We start from the raw sequence: 17,011 nt of genomic DNA, 5'->3' as shown, positions 1-17,011 counted from the left end.
TCTGGAAATAAGGGGTGGACATCTACACATACTCCCATTCTAGTGCACCATTTAACAGTGACAAGATGATTTAAATCTTCTGTATACCCTGACCAATGGGTAACTGGTAGGTGAGTGACGGTCACTGAAATATGATCAAATACATCAGTGTCTGGAGAGTCTATTCATAGGGATACATTATTATCTATACTTCTCCTCTGAGCCGAATCTTCCTCTGCAACAGTGGCACCTTGCCCCTGGAACCTACTACCATACCACACTGCATATGCCCAACCTCGTTTCGATCTTGGAAGCGATACAGTGTTGGGTCTGATCAGTACCAGGTTGGATGACTACCTGTGAATATCAGTTGTTGTAGGTTCCTAACGGTACAGTTTAAGAAAAAGGACCACCTGCATGGTTTTTGACATATAATTTATGCATCTAAGCAAGAGATAAACTATTATTTCTTCAATAATTTCATGGTTAAAGGAAATCTTTGTTCACAAATTCAGCTAAATCATATTTAAATTTCCTGGGCTACCTTGTATCCTTCTTTTATCAAGCATATAATAATAAAAGTTATATTTTAATGTAAAAATGATTTAAAAAAATTATCTCTGAGACTGAGTGCTCCCGACCAAGGTTACTTCTTTTCTCTCTACTTGCATTTTTTTTTCTTTATTTGTAAGTAAGTGAATTGTGATATATCAATGAACATAGTTACATATAGTTACATAGTTGGTGAGGTTGAAAAAAAAACAAAATGTCCATCGAGTTCAACCTATATTATAAATAATAAATCACTTAGATGCTGTAGCCTTGGCTATTTCTATCAGTTAGGAATTTATCTAATCCATTTTTGAACTTATTTAGTGAATCAACCATTACTACCATCTCTGGTAGGGAATTCCAGATCTTTATTGTTCTTACTGTGAAGAACCCTTTCCTCCGTTGTGTATGAATTTTTTTTTCTTCTAACCTCAGGTGGTGTCCTCATGTCTTGTGTAGCGTTTTTTTGATAAACAGATCATCTGATAAGTCCTTGTATTGTTAATGTATTTATAAATGTTAATAATGTCCCCTCTCAACCTCCTCATTTCCAGTGTAAACATATCTAACCTTGTTAGTCTTTCCTCATAATTCAGTGCCTCTAACCCCTTAACCAGTTTGATGGCTTCCCTCTGAACCCTTTCAAGTTCCAAGATATATTTTTTATAGTGTGGTGCCCAGAACTGTATACAATATTCCAGGTGTGGCAGCACCAATGATTTATACAGTGGCAGGATTACACTCTCATCCCTTGTTTCCATTCCCCGTTTTATGCATGCTAACACCTTTTTTGCTTTTGTTGCTGCATTTTGACACTGTGTACTGCTACTATTATCGATGAGCACACCCAAATCCTTTTCAACTACGGTTATCCCTACATTTCCCCCATTTAAGTTATAGGCTGCCCGATTATTCTTAGTCCCAAAGTGCATAACTTTACATTTTTCTATATTGAAACTCATTCCCCATTTGTCTGCCCAAACCTCCAGTCTGGATAAATCATTCCGCAGAGACTCAACATCCTTGTCTGAATTAATTACTCAACACAGTTTAGCGTCGTCTGTGAAAATTGACACTGTGCTTTCTAGGCCCACTCCCAGGTCATTAATGAATATGTTAAACATCAATGACCCGAGTACTGAACCCTGCGATATTCCACTAAGCACTGAGCCCCATTCAGAAAACATCCCATTTATCATCACTCGCTGTTTCCTGTTATACAGCCAATTACTTACCCAAGTACAAATAGTGTTTTTCACCCCAAGCTCTCTCAATTTGGAAATTAGTCTCTTATGTGGCATGGTGTCAAAGGCCTTAGCAAAGTCCAAAAAGACCACATCCACTGCTTTACCCTTATCAATATTGTCATTCACTTTCTCGTAGAAGCTTATTAAGTTAGTTTGGCATGACCTGTCCTTCACAACACCATGTTTGTGCCTATTAATAGCCTTAGAGGTATCCTAAGTACTCTAGTATACTATCCTTTAATATTCCTTCCAGTATTTTCCCCACTATTGATGTCAAACTTACCGGTCTATAGTTGCCAGGATGAGTTTTAATTCCCTTTTTAAATATTGGGACTACCTCTGCTGTATGCCAGTCCTTTGGTATCATTCCTGATGTAATTGACTCACTGAAAATCAAATATAGGCGCCTCGATAGCTCTGAGTTAAGTTCCATAAGAACCCTGGGGTGTAATACATCCGGCCCAGGAGATTTATTTATCTTAATTTTACTTAATCTCTCTCGGACCAATTTCTCATTTAACCAAGTACTTAGCAAAGGGTCGCTATTAATGCTTATGTTGTGCACTTCTCCAGTCAACCGGTCCTCTCTCGTGAATACTGATGAAAATAATTTATTCATTAAATCTGCTTTTTCCCTATCGTCATTAATCAAGACATTTAGCTCGCCCTTTAGTGGTCCAATATTCTCCTTTCATAGCCTTTTACTGTTTATATACTTAAAGAACTTTTTGGGGTTTGTTTTGCTCTCTTTTGCTATTTGTTTTTTTGTTTTCTATTTTGGCTGTTCTGATTTCTTTTTTGCAGTTTTTGTTACATTCCCTGTAGAACTGGAAAGATTCTGCCGTCCCGTCAGACTTAAATGCTTTGAAAGCTCTCCTCTTTTTATCCATTTGTTCCTTGACCTTCTTATTAAGCCACATTGGCTTGAATTTACTACTCCTGTTTTTGTTAACCTTGGGAATGAACAAATGAGTGTACTTATTGAGCTCAGTTGTAAAAACATCACAAATTTCAGCCGTATTCTTACCATGAAACACAATTTCCCAATTTATGTCCTTCATTGCTTGTTTCAGCAAGTCGAAATTGGCTTTTCTAAAGTTTAAAGTCTTAGACCCTTATAGTGTTGTTTTTGGAAGCTGATATCGAATGTGATCATATTATGATCACTATTTCCCAGGGTCTCCCCTACTTTAGTATTTGATATTATCTCCATATTATTAGTTAGTACTAGGTCCAGTATAGTCCTATGTCTAGTTGGTTCCTCGATTACCTGCGACAAGTAATGATTTTTTAGCGTGTTTAAGAACCTGTTTCTCCTAGTTGTATATGCTGTTTCGGTGTTCCAATTTATGTCCGGGTAATTAAAGTCCCCTATGATAATGACCACCCCCATTCCTGCTGCTTTTTCGATTTGCTGCAAGAGTTGTACTTCATCAGACACACTAATATCTGGCGGTTTGTAGCATGTTCCTATTAAAACCTTTTTTATATCTTCACCCCAACTCGAAATATCAATCCATAATGACTCCATGTTATCTCCAGTACCCTCGTAAATGACCTCCTTTACATATGGTTTTAAGAATGGCTTAACATAAAGACAAACACCGCCTCCTTTTTTATTAGTCCTATCTATCCTGAAGAGGGTGTACCCCTCCATGTTTGCTGCCCAGTCGTGAGAATCATCCCTCCATGTCTCTGTAATGCCTATGATATCATATTGGTACTTAAGTGCAATCGTTTCTAATTCCCCCATTTTACTTTTTAGGCTTTGTGCATTTGCAAGCATACACTTAAGCTTATTACTTTCCTTGACTGCATGTTTAATTGTAGACGTTTCCTTAGGAAGTTGAGTTTTCCTTAATTTACCATCACTGACTATTTTTCTCCTTTCCCCCCTCTCCACCCCATTATACTTTATACATCCTTTTTTTCTACTCTCTCTAGTTGTCCCACTAATTCTTTATTGTCCCACCCCCCTGGCACCTAGTTTAAAATCTCCTCCAACCTTCTAACCATCCTTCCCCCCAGCACTGCTACCCCCTCCTCATTCAGGTGTAATCCATCATGACAAAAAAAGATGGCACCTGACTGAGAAGTCCACCCAGTGTTCCAGGAACACAAACCCCTCTTTCCTACACCAGTCTTTAAGCCACACATTACCTCCCTAATCTCCCTCTGCTTCACTGAACTAGTGCATGGCACAGGTAATATTTCAAAGAATATTATCCTAGATGTCCTTGCCTTTAGTTTATGGCATAGGTCCCTATAATCTTTCTTAAGGACATCCCACCTACCATTAACTTTATCGTTGGTGCCAACGTGCACCAAGATCGCTGGGTCTTTCCCGGCTCCTTCCAACAATCTTTCTACCCGGTCCACGATGTGCCATACCCAAGCACCTGGGAGACAACAGACTGTATGGCGATCACAGTCCCGGTAGCAGATTGCCCTGTCTGTCTTCCTGATAATAGAATCCCCTACCACCACAACCTGACTCGGTACCTCACTTACTTTTTCCCCCTTAATGCCGGAGGGACCGCTCCTCTGGTTACTAGAGGGGATGGTATCCTCCAGCTCCGTCATTTCCTCACTGCCATCCCCAGAATCCTCATCCAGTCATGCGGATTTATTAGGGTTTGGCTGGTCGGAGATGTCCTGTCTCCCCCTCTTCTTCTTCCTTCTAACCGTGACCCAGCTAGCTACCTAGCTGTCCTCTAAACTTTGCTCGAGATTGTGAATATCTCTCAGTCACGTAACGGTTTGCTCTAGATCAGTTACCTAGGCTTCCAGGGCAGCCATTCGCTCACACCTCGCGCAGATGTACTCACACTGGGACGGTTGCTCCAGGTGCGTGTACATCCTTGTTAGGGTCTCCTGCCCTGTGCTGCCACGTCGTCATGGCAACCGGGAGACAAGTACTAGCGGAGTAACCTGAGCGCCGCTGATACTCCGGTTCGGGTCTTTTGCTGTGCAGTGGTTATAGGCTCTGTGCACGGCAGGGGATCCGGTGCTGGTTTTTGTACTCACAGTCTGTGAGGTCTGAGTGGGGCGTGGACAGCACCTGCTTTATAAGGCCTCTTTCCAGGTTAAGCAGATGCTGCTGAATCTTTGTTGGTTAGTCAGTCCCTGAAAGTTAGCCAGTACTGTGTAGCTTTGTATTTGTTTGTTGCTTACTGCAAATAGGCCTGGGGATTTGGTATTACACTCTGCCAATCCAGACCTAGCAGTAAGACTGGAGTCAGTCGTTTAGCTTGCTGGGGTTCTGTTACTACTCTGTGAACTTAGCAAGTTTGCGGCTGTATTCTAAGACTTGCCTGTCTAATCCTGTCTCACTGTGCTAGGTGTCAGGGGTCAGTTTAGTGGCAGTAAACTGAACCTGTGCACTGCAAGTGAGAATTAGGATTGTGGAGACTCTCCTTGTGTCTATCATTCCATCTCTGACCAAGGAGTTTACTGCCACACCCGTTGGTAACCCTTTAGGGTTTTGCTGTTGCCCTTAGCAACAGCATTTCGGGTTCTCTATGTATTAAAACACAACATCTTGCTTTTCCCATCTGAGCATTTCTAATACAAGGGAGATACCCAGTTCCTTAGCCTCTGGGCTTCTCTGTTCACTTTGTGTGTATTTTGTTACCCTATCACCTTCTGTGTACGTTATGTCATATTCCCCAGTCTGTCTGTGAGTCCATTTGTTGTGCATAACAGTTCTGACACCAGTACTTTCCTGCAGGCACTGGTGTACATAACAGTTCTGACACCAGTACTTTCCTGCAGGCACTGGTGTACATAACATATTCAGCAGCCTAATACTCCTGTTGAAATTTTGTGGGAATATGGAGCATACCCCTCAAAATACGTTGCAACAGGTGGTCGATCAGGTGCAGGTCCTGACTCGACAATTTAATGATCTGTCCATTAAAATGCACACCTCCCAGGCTGCTGGCGGAGCTCCCGCAGCAGCAGCACCTGCAGGGGTTAAGGAGCCGAAAGTAAATCTCCCGGATCGTTTTTCTGGAGATCGCTCGCAGTTCTTTTGTTTCAAGGAGAGCTGCAAGCTATACTTCCGGCTTAGGCCTCAGTCTTCTGGGTCGGAGATTCAGCGGGTGGGCATAGTGATTTCCTTGCTACAAGGAGACCCACAGGTCTGGGCATATGGGTTGCAGCCTGACTGTCCGTCGCCTAAAAGTGTTGATGCTTTTTTTACGGCACTGGGCATGTTGTATGATGACCCTGACAAGACGGCCTCAGCCGAGGCTCAGATTTCGATCCTTAAGCAAGGGCGAAGGCCAGTTGAGGTTTACTGTACGGAGTTTCGGAGGTTGGCCCATGATACCCAGTGGAATGACCCAGCCCTGAGACACCAGTACCGAAGAGGTCTTTCTAACCAGATAAAGGACCAACTGGTACAATATCCCTTGCCTGATAGCTTGGATCAGCTCATGCAGTTATCCATCCGGGTGGATAGACGGCTGAGAGAGCGTAGGCTAGAAAGGGAGACTGAGATTTCCTTCCTTCCCAAGGGAACCTCAGACTCTGAGGAATTTTCCGAGGAGCCTATGCAGATTGGGGCTACCCGCCTCTCCTCGCGTGAGAAGACGCGGAGGAGACAGCAGGGGTTGTGTTTGTACTGTGGGAATAAAGGTCATGTGGTAGTATCATGCCCAGAAAAGCCGGAAAACTTCAGGGCCTGAGGGTGATGGGAAATATCCTGTCAGGCCAGAAGTCAGAATTTCCCAAGAAGACTTTTATCATTCCGGTGACCTTGAAGATCCTCGGTCAAACTGTCAAGACTGAGGCCTTTGTGGACAGTGGGGCCGACGGGGTTTTTATGGACCGCCAATTCGCCCTGAAACACTTTGTTCCATTAGTACCCTTGGCATCGGAAATTGAGATTTGTGGGTTAAACGGGGAACCATTATCCCAAGGTAAAATTACCTCTTGCACTAGCCAGATTTCTTTGTTTATTGGAGCCACACACTCTGAAAAATTGTCCTTTTATGTGACCGTCTGTACTTTTGCCCCATTGGTGTTGGGGTTACCCTGGTTAAGGGCCCACAATCCTCAATTTGACTGGGTCTCTGGGGAGATTCTTAGTTGGGGTACTGATTGTTTCAGGAGTTGCTTGAGCCTTCCAGTCAGGCTCTCGCAGCTAAGTTTGCCAGGATTGCCAGGGTGTTATGCAGATTTTGCGGACGTGTTCTCCAAAAAAGTTGCAGAGGTACTACCTCCCCATCGCCCCTATGACTGTGCCATTGATTTGTTGCCAAATGCTAAGCTTCCCAAGAGCAGGTTGTACTCCCTGTCACGTCCTGAGACTCAGGCTATGGCAGAGTACATTCAGGAGAACTTGGCTAAGGGATTTATCAGACCTTCACAGTCTCCAGTTGGGTCGGGGTTCTTCTTCGTGGGTAAAAAGGACGGTTCGTTGCGACCCTGCATCGACTTCAGGGAATTGAACCGTATCACGATTAAAAACTCATACCCACTGCCTCTCATTTCGGTCTTGTTTGACCAGCTTCGTACTGCCACCATTTTTTCTAAGATTGACCTACGCGGTGCGTACAATCTAATCCGAATAAGAGAGGGGGATGAATGGAAGACTGCCTTTAATACCCACTCAGGGCATTATGAATATTTGGTGATGCCTTTTGGGCTCTGTAATGCCCCGGCAGTCTTCCAGGATTTCATGAATGATGTGCTCAGGGAATATTTGGATAGATTCTTAGTTGTATACTTAGATGACATCCTAATCTTCTCCCATTCCCTGGAGGAACATCGGAAGCATGTACGCTTAGTCCTCCAGAAACTCAGAGACCACCGGCTTTGGGCGAAGCTGGAGAAGTGCGAATTTGAAGTTCAGCAAATCGCATTTCTAGGATATATTATCTCCCCAGAAGGTTTCCAAATGGAGGGTTCCAAGGTACAGGCAGTCCTGGATTGGGTGCAACCCACTAGTTTGAAGGCGCTTCAGCGTTTCCTGGGCTTTGCGAATTTTTATAGACGATTTATCGCTGGATTTTCGTCTATAGTGGCGCCCTTGGTGGCACTCACTAAGAAAGGGGCGGATGTTGCTCACTGGTCTTGTGAGGCTAAAGCGGCTTTTGCCCATCTCAAAAGGGCATTTGTTTCGGCCAAGGTGCTGCGACACCCAGATCCAGAGCGTCCTTTTGTGGTGGAGGTGGATGCCTCTGAGATGGGTATTGGGGCAGTGCTTTCTCAGATGGGAGTGTCTGATAATCGCCTTCATCCCTGTGCTTACTTTTCCCGTAAATTTTCGCCTGCCGAGATGAATTATGACGTGGGTAACCGGGAATTGTTGGCTATTAAGGATGCACTCGAGGAGTGGAGACACTGGCTTGAGGGGGCTAAGTTTGTGGTCTCAATTCTCACTGACCATAAGAATCTGGCATATTTAGAGTCAGCGAAGCGTCTCAATGCCAGGCAGGCACGATGGGCTTTGTTTTTTGCTCGCTTTAATTTTTTGATAACATATCGCCCTGGGTCAAAAAACATCAAGGCTGATGCGCTCTCGCTCAGTTATGCTCCAATCCAGGAGACCACCGAGGAGCCGTTGCCCATTGTTTCCCCATCATGTATTAAAGTGGGCATTACCCAGGACCTCTTATCATTAGTCCTTAGAGCACAGGAGCAGGCTCCTCCAGACCTTCCGGTAGGTCTTTTGTTTGTGCCTCCTAGGTTAAGACAGCGAGTGTTCCTGGAATTCCATGCCAAGAAGTCGGCAGGTCACCCGGGTATTGCCAGAACTCGGGAGTTGCTATCTAGGGCGGTGTGGTGGCCCTCGGTGGCTAAGGATGTGGATCAGTGGGTTCGGGCATGTGACATCTGTGCCCGAAATAAGACTCCTAGAGGGGTTCCTGTTGGCCCATTACATCCACTCTCTATCCCATCTAAGCCATGGACCCACATTTCAATGGATTTTGTGGTGGACTTGCCCAAATCCTCGGGGATGACAGCCATCTGGGTTGTCGTTGACAGGTTTTCGAAGATGGCGCACTTCATTCCACTGGTTGGGCTGCCATCGGCCAGACGCCTGTCTGAATTATTTATGCTGCATGTTGTGCGTCTCCACGGGTTGCCACTTGATGTGGTCTCTGACCGCGGATCCCAGTTTGTGGCCAAATTCTGGAGGGCATTTTGTTCCGATCTCCAGATTTCTGTCAGCTTGTCGTCAGGCTACCATCCGCAGTCTAATGGGCAGACTGAAAGGGTGAACCAGTCCTTGGAGCAGTTCCTCAGGTGTTATGTCTCCAAGTGTCAGACTGACTGGGTTGCTCATCTGTCCATGGCGGAGTTTGCCTATAACAACGCGGCTCACTCTGCTACAGGGATCTCTCCCTTCCTTTGTGTGTATGGGCATCATCCTAAGGCCAATTCTTTTGACCCCCTGGACTCCACGCCTGGTGGTTCCTCTGTGGTTTCGGTCCTTAGAGGTATTTGGCGGAAAGTGAAGAAAGCCCTTGTGTCTGTGTCATTAGTGACCAAAAGGGTTTTTGATAAGCGGAAAAGACCCTGCAGCTTCAAATTAGGAGACTTCGTCTGGTTGTCTACCAAGAATTTGAAGTTGAGACAGCCATCTCATAAGTTAGGCCCCCGGTTCATCGGCCCTTATAAGATCACCGGGGTTATCAATCCGGTGGCATTTCAGTTAGATCTGCCCCTTTCTTTGGGTATCAATAAAACATTTCATTGTTCCCTTTTAAAACGGGCGATTAGGAATCCTTCTTCCAGTGGAAGACCTTCCCCTCTTCTGATACGTGGCCAGAGAGAGTTTGTTGTTGAAAGGATTCTTGACTCCAAGGTGGTTCGGGGTCGGCTGTCATTTTTGGTGCACTGGAAGGGGTATGGCCCGGAGGAGCGGTCGTGGGTGCGCAGTTGTGATCTTCATGCCCCCAGACTGATACGCTCTTTCTTCTCGCAGTTCCCCGATAAACCCGGTGGTAATTGTTCTTTGACCCCTCGTCAGAGGGGGGGTACTGTTAGGGTCTCCTGCCCTGTGCTGCCACGTCGTCATGGCAATTGGGAGACAAGTACTAGCGGAGTAACCTGAGCGCAGCTGATACTCCGGTTCGGGTCTTTTGCTGTGCAGTGGTTATAGGCTCTGTGCACGGCAGGGGATCCGGTGCTGGTTTTTGTACTCACAGTCTGTGAGGTCTGAGTGGGGCGTGGACAGCACCTGCTTTATAAGGCCTCTTTCCAGGTTAAGCAGATGCTGCTGAATCTTTGTTGGTTAGTCAGTTCCTGAAAGTTAGCCAGTACTGTGTAGCTTTGTATTTGTTTGTTGCTTACTGCAAATAGGCCTGGGGATTTGGTATTACACTCTGCCAATCCAGACCTAGCAGTAAGACTGGAGTCAGTCGTTTAGCTTGCTGGGGTTCTGTTACTACTCTGTGAACTTAGCAAGTTTGCGGCTGTATTCTAAGACTTGCCTGTCTAATCCTGTCTCACTGTGCTAGGTGTCAGGGGTCAGTTTAGTGGCAGTAAACTGAACCTGTGCACTGCAAGTGAGAATTAGGATTGTGGAGACTCTCCTTGTGTCTATCATTCCATCTCTGACCAAGGAGTTTACTGCCACACCCGTTGGTAACCCTTTAGGGTTTTGCTGTTGCCCTTAGCAACAGCATTTCGGGTTCTCTATGTATTAAAACACAACATCTTGCTTTTCCCATCTGAGCATTTCTAATACAAGGGAGATACCCAGTTACTTAGCCTCTGGGCTTCTCTGTTCACTTTGTGTGTATTTTGTTACCCTATCACCTTCTGTGTACGTTATGTCATATTCCCCAGTCTGTCTGTGAGTCCATTTGTTGTGCATAACAGTTCTGACACCAGTACTTTCCTGCAGGCACTGGTGTACATAACAGTTCTGACACCAGTACTTTCCTGCAGGCACTGGTGTACATAACAATCCTGCATGACATGCACTGATTGAGATCCTCAATCACAGTCCCACCCATATGAATGACTAATTCCCTGTTACTTACAGAAAAAGAATGCAAACAGTACAAAAGAATACAATACAATTTATGCAATACGATACTGTACTACGGCCTAGTTGTGAACCACTTAACTGATGATGATTTTTTTGTCCAAAAACCGCTCCGAAATTGTCTGGGTTTTATTTATGAGTGAATTAGGTGAAGAACATGAATTTAACCCTATCCAAAATTATTTTAGTTTAAATATATATATATATATATATTTAAAAAATATATATATATTTTTTCGCCCAAACATCGATCAGGAACATCGCGGCTTTCATTCTGAAAGCCGGGACTGCCTCCAGGTACACAGGGTTTGGGAGGGTTAATTTACACTCCCCAGTGGCGACTATTGTCTGCAGCTGCTGGAGGGGGGGTCCTGCCGTGCTGACCAATCAGCAATGATCGGCAGCACGGCAATCAGTAGGGAAGAGTGCCGGGAGGCAGAGGGACCTTCCGGTCCCTCTGACAGCAGCAGCGGAGGGAAGTTTCCCTTCCCTGCCGCTGCTAACACTGTTGGCAAATGGTTAAAATATCCTTTAACCACTTGCCTGGCAGGGTCGCATCTGATGCAACCATGCCAGGCAAGTGGTTAAAGGATATTTTTCTCTAATAAATTCAAGTGTGTGTATTCTTCTACTTTCCTTATCTATTATTTGGTGAATATATTTTAATCCCTGTTTACTCCATTTAGTGAATATCGTGTCAATACCTCTATATGTGAAACTTGGATTGTGTCCTATTGGTAGGAACAATGAGATATTAGGTGAAATTTTCTTTTGTGTATGTGCCAATTTCCATGCTAAACATGTCGTATATATTAATATATTTTGTGGTTTGTGTATATTTATTAGTGTTACAAATGTGTGGAATGCACTTACTAACATCATGTTTGTACATAAAGACTGTTACATTTTGCTATCCGCGTATTCATTAGTGTCTTTTAGCCAATCCACTGAGTATCTTAAGTTGGCTGCCATGGTATATGTTTTCAGACATGGTAGGTTGACCCCTCCAATTTTACTAGTTTGCATTAATTTATATAATGCTATCCTTGGTTTCTTCTGGCCCATATAAATTACTTAAATGCTTTATGCAGGAGTTTTAAATCTAAATCTATCATAATCAGAGGGAGCATTTGAATTACATAAAATATATATAATTCCTGATATATTTGATGATTATTAAGTCAATTAGGGATGACAACTTCATATTTGGATGCTCATTTGAATTGTTTTTCATACATTTTTTCAAATTTTTTGAATGTCTTGTACAGAAAAATTATGATTGCTTGTTTAAAAAAACGTTATGGGCTTATAGTAACGGGTGTAGTATGGTATGCCGGCGGTCGGGCTCCCGGCGACCAGCATACCGGCGCCGGGAGCCCGACCGCCGGCATATCAACAGTGTGGCAAGCGCAAATGAGCCCCTTGCGGGCTCGCTGCGCTCGCCACGCTATTTTTTTCTCCCTCCAGGGAGGTCGTGGACCCCCACGAGGGAGAATAAGTGTCGGTATGCCGGCTGTCGGGATTCCGGCGCCGGTATACTGTGCGCCGGGATCCCGACAGCCGGCATACTGAAGACCACCCATAGTAACATAGTTATTGAGGTTGAAAAAATGCAAAATGCCCATCGGGTTCAACCTGTATTCTGTATTAAGCCGAGTTCATTATAACTTTCCCTGTTGAAATAATGTTTTATGTCTAGTTACCACTGTAAATCATGTTCCTTCCAGATTATCAATGTCCATATTTTAAATGCTATAACCTTGGATATCTTTTTCAGTCAGAAATGTATCCAATCCGTTTTTAAATACATATACAGAGTCCGCCATTACCACCTTCCCAGGCAGGGAATTCCAGATCCTTATTGCCCTAACAGTGAAGAAACCTTTCCTACATTGTGTATGGAATTTTCACTCCTCTAACCTCAGCGAGTGACCTTGTGTCCTATACAGAGTTCTTTTAACAAACAATTCCTCTGATAATTCTTTGTAAAGTCCCTTTACATATTTGAAGATATTAATAACATCTCCTCTTTGACGCCTCTTTTCCAGTGTATTCAACCTAGTAAGACTTTCCTCATAATCCAGTCTCTCTAGCCCTTTAATCAATTTAGTAGCACTCCTATGAACCCTTTCGAGTTCACAGATATCTTTTTTATAATGTGGTGCCCAAAATTTAACACAATATTCCAGGTGCGGACGTACCAATGATTTGTATAGCGGCAGGATTACACTCTCATCCCTTGTCTCAATTCCCCATTTTATGCATGCTAGCACTTTACTTGCCTTCTTTGCTGCACTTTGACATTGTATACGGTTATTAAGTCTATTATCAATGAGTACCCCTAGATTTTTCCCATTTAATATGTTACATCCACACATTTCAGTGTGAGTTGGGTATACCCACTGGCACTTTCTGATTCAGATATTGGACTTTTTAAAGACCTGTATAAGAGCTGGGATTGCTATACCATCAGACATACCTAGAAATGTTTTCCTCATGTTGAGTGTACTTGCTCTGGTTTAATAAACAAACAACACATTATTCTCTTTTGTTTATGTTTTTTTTACATCTACTGAATTGACATTACTATGAGATGACCATCAAATGCGTACTATATTTATCTATATGACTTCCAGACAATGAACATCTTGAAATTAAAAATATATGATTGTTACATTTATTATTGTTGTTATTGTTGTTTAAAAAAAAACTGTTAGCGCCACAGGTAGTGTCTTTTCCATCCTGCTGTTTATATGTTTTGAATGTGGTGATTTGTATAGGAAAGTGACATCACCTTGTCAGCTGTTGCCAGGGCCGGCAACAGAAATCTTGGGGCACGGTACACTGACATGTCTGGGGCCCTCCTCCCCCCTCGACCACAGACCCAGTCTTTACTGTGGTGGGCTACACTATTATTACAGCCAGAGGACATTAAAGTATATATAATTATATATACACACACAGTGGGGCAAAAAAGTATTTGGATGGCCACCGATTGTGCAAAAAATCACTTAAAAAGATGAGAGAGGTCTGTAATTTCCATCATAGGTACACTTCAACTGTGAGAGACAGAATCTGGAAAAAAAAACTAGGAAATCACATTGTATGATTTGTAAACAATTTATTTGTATATTCTTGTGGAAAATAAATATTTGGACAATCAAAAAGTTTATCTCAATACTTTGTAATATAACCTCGGTTGGCAATTACAGAGGTCAAACGTTTCCTGTAGTTCTTGACCAGGTTTGCACACACTGTAGCAGGTATTTTGGCCCACTCTTCCATGCAGATCTTCTCTAGATCTGTCATGTTTTGCGGACGTCGCCGGGTAACACGGACTTTCAACTCCTTCCACAGATTTTCTATTGGGTTGAGGTCTGGAGACTGGCTAGGCCACTCCAGGACCTTAAAATGCCCGGGCGGTGTGTTTGGGGTCATTGTCATGCTGGAAGACCCAGCCATGTCCCATCTTCAATGCTCTTACTGAGGGAAGGAGGTTTTTGCCCAAAATCTTACGATACATGGCCCCATTCATCCTCTCCTTAATACGGATCAGTCGTCCTGCACCCTTTGCAGAACAGCAGCCCCAAAGCATGATGTTTCCACCCCCATGCTTCACAGTGGGTATGGTGTTCTTGGGATGCCATTTATTATTCTTCTCCATCAAAACACGGCGAGTGGAGTTTATACCAAAAACTTCGATTTTGCTCTCATCTGACCACATTACATTCTCCCAAACCTCTGGATCATCCAGATGGTCACTGGCAAACTGTAGACGGACCTGGACATGTGCTGGCTTAAGCAGGGGGACCTTTCGGCCCCTGCAGGATTTCAATCCATGACAATGTAGTGTGTTACTAATGGTAACCTTTGTGAATGTGGTCCCAGCTCTCTTGAGGTCATTGACCAGGTCCCCCCGTGTAGTTCTGGGCTGATTCCTCACCGTTATCAAGATCGTTGATACCCCATGAGGTGAGATCTTGCATGGAGCCCCAGGTCGAGGGAGATTGTCGATGATCTTGTATTTCTTCCATTTTTTTTAAATTGCGCCAACAGTTGATCTCTTCTCACCAAGCTGCTTGCCTATTGTCGAGTAGCTCATCCCAGCCTTGTGCAGCTCTACAATTTTGTACCTGGTGTCCTTAGACAGCTCTCTGGTCTTGGCCATGGTGGAGAGGTAGCAGTCTGATTGTGTGAGGGTGTGGACAGGTGTCTTTTATACAGATAACCAGTTCAAACAGGTGCCATTAATACAGGTAACGAGTGGAGGATAGAAGAACTTCTTAAAGAAGAAGTAAGAGGTCTGTGAGAGCCAGAAATCTTGCTGCTTGGTAGGTGTACAAATATTTATTTTCCACAAGAATATACAGGTTGAGTATCCCATATCCAAATATTCCGAAATACGGAATATTCCAAAATACGGACTTTTTTGAGTGAGACTGAGATAGTGAAACCTTTGTTTTTTGATAGCTCAATGTACACAAACTTTGTTTAATACACAAAGTTATTAATAATATTGTATTAAATGACCTTCAGGCTGTGTGTATAAGCTGTATAGGAGACATAAATGAATTGTGTGAATGTAGACACACTTTGTTTAATGCACAAAGTTATAAAAAATATTGGCTAAAATTACTTTCAGGCTGTGTGTATAAGGTGTATATGTAACATAAATGCATTCTGTGCTTAGACTTAGGTCCCATCACCATGATATCTCATTATGGTATCTAATTATTCCAAAATACGGAAAAATCCGATATCCAAAATACCTCTGGTCCCAAGCATTTTGGATAAGGGATACTCAACCTGTACAAGTAAATTGTTTAAATATCATACAACGTGATTTCCTTTTTTTTCCCTTCAGATTCCATCTCTCACAGTTGAAGTGTACCTATGATGGAAATTACAGACCTCTCTCATCTTTTTAAGTGGGTCAACTTGCACAATCGGTGGCTGTCCAAATACTTTTTGACCCACTGTATATATATATATATATATATATATATATTAGAGATGTGCACCGGAAATTTTTCAGGTTTTGTGTTTTGGTTTTGGATTCGATTCCGCGGCCATGTTTTTGATTCGGACGCGTTTTGGCAAAACCTCCCTGAAATTTTTTTGTCGGATTCGGATGTGTTTTGGATTCGGGTGGGTTTTTTTTTAAAAAACCCTCAAAAAAAGCTTAAATCATAGAATTTGGGGGTCATTTTGATCCCATTGTATTATTAACCTCAATAACCATAATTTACACTCATTTCCAGTCTATTCTGAACACCTCACACCTCACAATATTATTTTTAGTCCTAAAATTTGCACCGAGGTCGCTGGATGACTAAGCTAAGCGACCCAAGTGGGCGGCACAAACACCTGGCCCATCTAGGAGTGGCACTGCAGTGTCAGACAGGATAGCACTTAAAACAATTAGCCCCAAACATCACATGATGCAGAGATAAATAAAAAATAAAAAGAGGTGCAAGATGGAATTGTCCTTGGGCCCTCCCACCCACCCTTATGTTGTATAAACAGGACATGCACACTTTAACAAATCCATCATTTCAGCCACAGGGTCTGCCACACGCAGGGCCGGTGCAAGGTTTCTCGGCACCCTAGGCAAAACTTCTGCCTACTGCCCCTTCCCCCTACCCGAAAGATGCTGCTGCTCTCCCCCACCCCCAGTCTGTTGCATGGCTGCTCTCTTCTCCCCATCTCCCCAGTCTGTGTGGGTGCCTGCAGCTCTCGCCCCCCCCCCCCACTCTGTTAAATGTCTGCTGTTCTATCTCCTCCAACATCTGTGCGTGCTGCTGCTCACCCCCCCCCCCAGACTGTGTGCATGCCTGCTGCTCATCTCTGCCCCCCTCCCCAGACTGCTGCTCTCCCCCTCTTTCCTTATCAAATGCAGAGAGTGCACTGTGCAGCCACCTTACCTGCGGGCTGTGATGCAGAGTTGGGACTGAGTAGTCTGCGAAAAAGCCTGAAATGAAGAGCAGCGCCACTTGACACCCCCAGCCAGTACTCCAGGAGCTGTCAAAGTTATTTCCTGTGCTGGGTGAAGGCAGAGCTGGAGGCTACAATACGGGAGCTTGCCAGTTGCGACTACTGTAAGATACGAGTGCCAGGGGGAATGCGGCGACTGTGAGGTAGGACCACGCTACCTTTTTCAGGCAGCTGCCTAGTGGAAGCTCCGGCCCTGGCCACACGACTGTGGCTGAAATGACTGGTTGGTTTG

General features: G+C 43.9%; 1 pseudogene; it reads left to right on the top strand.

The window, feature by feature from the left end:
- The first annotated feature begins 241 nt into the window (after positions 1-241).
- Positions 242-361, top strand: LOC134950096 (5S ribosomal RNA; annotated as a pseudogene).
- The last annotated feature ends 16,650 nt before the right edge of the window (positions 362-17,011 follow it).

This window comes from Pseudophryne corroboree, chromosome 8 (genome assembly GCF_028390025.1).
Source record: "Pseudophryne corroboree isolate aPseCor3 chromosome 8, aPseCor3.hap2, whole genome shotgun sequence".
Classification (NCBI taxonomy): domain Eukaryota; kingdom Metazoa; phylum Chordata; class Amphibia; order Anura; family Myobatrachidae; genus Pseudophryne; species Pseudophryne corroboree.
The sequence above is the reverse complement of the archived record's forward strand: the minus strand, read 5'-3'. Positions and strand labels throughout refer to the sequence as shown.